Consider the following 2,659-nt stretch of genomic DNA (forward strand, 5'->3'; position numbering starts at 1 on the left):
GAGGGCTGGACTGGCCAGGGGGCTGGAAGGACAGAGGGCTGGTGGGCACAGCGATATAGCTGGGGAGGCAGAGGGTCACGCAGGGGTAGCGGGCTGGCCGGCCCACGACCACCCCCCAGGACAGCGGGTCTCTGCACGGCCCGAGGACCTCAGCCCTCAGCTCCCTGGGCCCCGTCCAGGGCTCCCATCATCAGAAGGAAAGAGGTCACTTTCCAGGGCAGGGGCAGGTCCGGTGGGAGGGGCCAACGAGAGGGCGTGGCCGGAGGCCTCCCCACCAGGGGCCCAGCCTAGCCCTCCCCAGCAGACTGGTGGGAGGCGGGGCCTGTGGGGCGGGCCCTCCCCCAGGGCAGGAGGAGGCGGGGCCCGAGGAGGCCCCTCCCCCAGGGCAGGAGGAGGCGGGGCCTGAGTACACCCCTCCCCAGGAGCAGGAGGAGGCGGGGCCCGAGGCGGGCCCTCCCCCAGGGGCGGTGAGGAGAAGACAAGGCGGGGGGAACCTGCTCCTCAGGCTCCTCCCAGGCGCCCCCTCCCACAAACGATCCCCGCCGCCCGGCATCTCAGACAGAACGGTCTCGTCCCCCCTGGATCTTTTTGGGGGCCCTGGCCGCCGGGGCTGCTCCCTTCCTCAGCACCGCCCCCAGCCTCCCCCGCCCTGGGAGTTCCCGTAAGAGGACTTCCGCCGCTCGGCCTCCGGGGCAGCAGGGGACGTGCCAGGGCCTGGGGGAGTAGCGGGATGGGGGGGGAGGGGAGGGGGGAGGAAGCGTGCCCTTAGCCCAGACCCTGCCCCTGAACACGCACCTGCAGCTGAAAGCCTAGCGGGATCACGCGGCTGCAAAGCGTGCTCAGAGGTGCCGACTCCGCCCCTCACGCAACGTGAGGAACGACGTCATCACGCCCTGAAGCCGTCGCAATCACCATAGTTACCGCGAAGCCCAGACTCCCCTCGCCCCTCCCAGCTGCGACAGCCGCGCATTCCCACACGTGCACCCCGCCAGTTGCGGCCGCTCCCAGAAGGCTCCGCGCCGAACGCGGACCACTCACCTGCCCTCCGCCTGCCTCGAACGCCCAACTCCGACAAGCTCTCCTCTCCAGAAGCGCCGAGGAGAGGCCTGCCCTCTCTCACCCGGCAGCCGGCCCCTGACGGGACCCCGCGGCTCCCGAACTCACCCAAGGTTTGGACGCGGCTTGGCTCTATTGCGCATGTATGGAAGACTGGGCCTCGGACGGAGGAAGCGCTCCACCAATCAGGAGCCGCAGTGTCCTGTCTCTATGGCAACCGCGGGCCCACCCGCTGGCCGCCGCTCCGGAGGAGGCCAGAGGGCAAAGCGCACGCGTGGGCTTTGTTTAAAAGCCGGCTTGTGGTCGGTGCAAGTTGCGCTTCCCGAGTCTCCAAGGCCCTTCGGGTCCGGCCGCGCGGCCGCGCCACGAACGGGGGAGGAGCCGGCGGGGGGTCACCCGTGGGAGGGAGGCCCCTCTCGGATCTTCTTGGCTCGTGGCGGAGGCCGTGCACGGGTGTCCGTGGCTTTCCCTTCCCCCGCACCATCTCCATGAAGCAGAAGGCAGGCCTCAGGCCGGGAGCTCCTGGTCCTTCTGCCCCGCCGTGCCCGGGCCGCGAGCACACGGGCTCCCTCGGGGAGGCCGGGACGGGAAGCTGGGCTTTCCTGGAGGCACGGGTGCCCTGTGTCTCGGATCGGAACTTTTACCCACGCTCCGCGCACGTGCTGTCTCACCTGAGGCGGCCTGGGCTCTGGGCCTGGCCCTGGCAGTGACCCTCCCCGGGCTGCCCCCAAACAAAGCCCCTCCTCCAGTTCTGGGCGGGAGTCGCCGCCCACTGCCCTCCAGCCCGTCCCAGAAGGGTCACTTTTCCCAAAGGGGAGGGAATGCCTCAGCGCAGCACCCCTAGCAAAGCCTGGGAGCCCCAGAGACGGGCGGGATCAGGCTCGGAGCCAGTGCGGACCCCTCCCCAGCCTTTCTGAACTTCCTAGACCTGAGAAGGGGCAGGCGGGTGGCCCGGCCAATGCCCAGGCCTGCCGAGCCCTGTTTGTGGGCGCCTTGAACGGTGGGACTCGTGCGGCATTAACGGTAAAGGAAACACAGACCTCCTGGTCTGTCCTTTCGGTTGACGCCTTGACACTCATTTGTTTATTGTCATTGTGTTTACAACTCATCCCATGAAGAAAGTCTGCACATATTATGGTTAACACGCATGGAGACTATCATTGTGCCCAAGGCGGGCATCCTGAGCTGGGACTGCGCCCAGCCTTGAATAAAGGCTGCTCTTCAGCTTGCTTACGTTGGGTTCAGAATGCTTTCCCCACTCCCACGCGATGCCTGACCCTCTGGCTTACCGAGAATAAAGAAGCACCTGTACAGCCCTGTTTGTCCTTTGGCCCAAACCTTTGGAAAATGGTTGACAACGGTTAATTAGGACTTGCTCAAGGTCACACAAGCAGTGAGTGGCCTAGTCCATGTGGCCTCATTTGGGGTTTTTTTAACAGAGATACTGGGGTGGTTTGCCATTCATCCCGCTTTACAGATGGGGAAACTGAGGCAAGCAGAATCAGGTGACTTGCCCAGGGTCACACAGCTAGTGAGGGGCTGTAATGGGAATGCAAATTTGGAAGATCTTCCCTGCCCCTAGGCTAAAGTGCACCTGAAGCCT

At 65.6% G+C, this 2,659-nt stretch overlaps 1 protein-coding gene across 13 annotated transcripts in view; it reads right to left on the bottom strand.

Moving 5' to 3' along the window:
• Window positions 1–1,177, bottom strand: part of ZC3H8 (zinc finger CCCH-type containing 8) — a 12,587-nt gene extending 11,410 nt beyond the window's left edge. For 11 of the 13 annotated variants that reach the window (XM_069102769.1, XM_069102761.1, XM_069102767.1 and 8 more), the window contains exon 1: window positions 796–919. The gene's annotated coding sequence lies outside the window, so the exon portion shown is untranslated. Of the gene's footprint in view, window positions 1–795; window positions 920–1,038 lie in introns of those variants that run through there. The other 2 variants (XM_069102770.1, XM_069102760.1) reach the window with 1 other exon arrangement.
• Between the last annotated feature and the right edge of the window lie 1,482 nt (window positions 1,178–2,659).

Source organism: Petaurus breviceps, unplaced genomic scaffold (genome assembly GCF_028583685.1).
Source record: "Petaurus breviceps papuanus isolate PSGF00001 unplaced genomic scaffold, PetGlider_PUasm1.0 555, whole genome shotgun sequence".
NCBI lineage: Eukaryota > Metazoa > Chordata > Mammalia > Diprotodontia > Petauridae > Petaurus > Petaurus breviceps.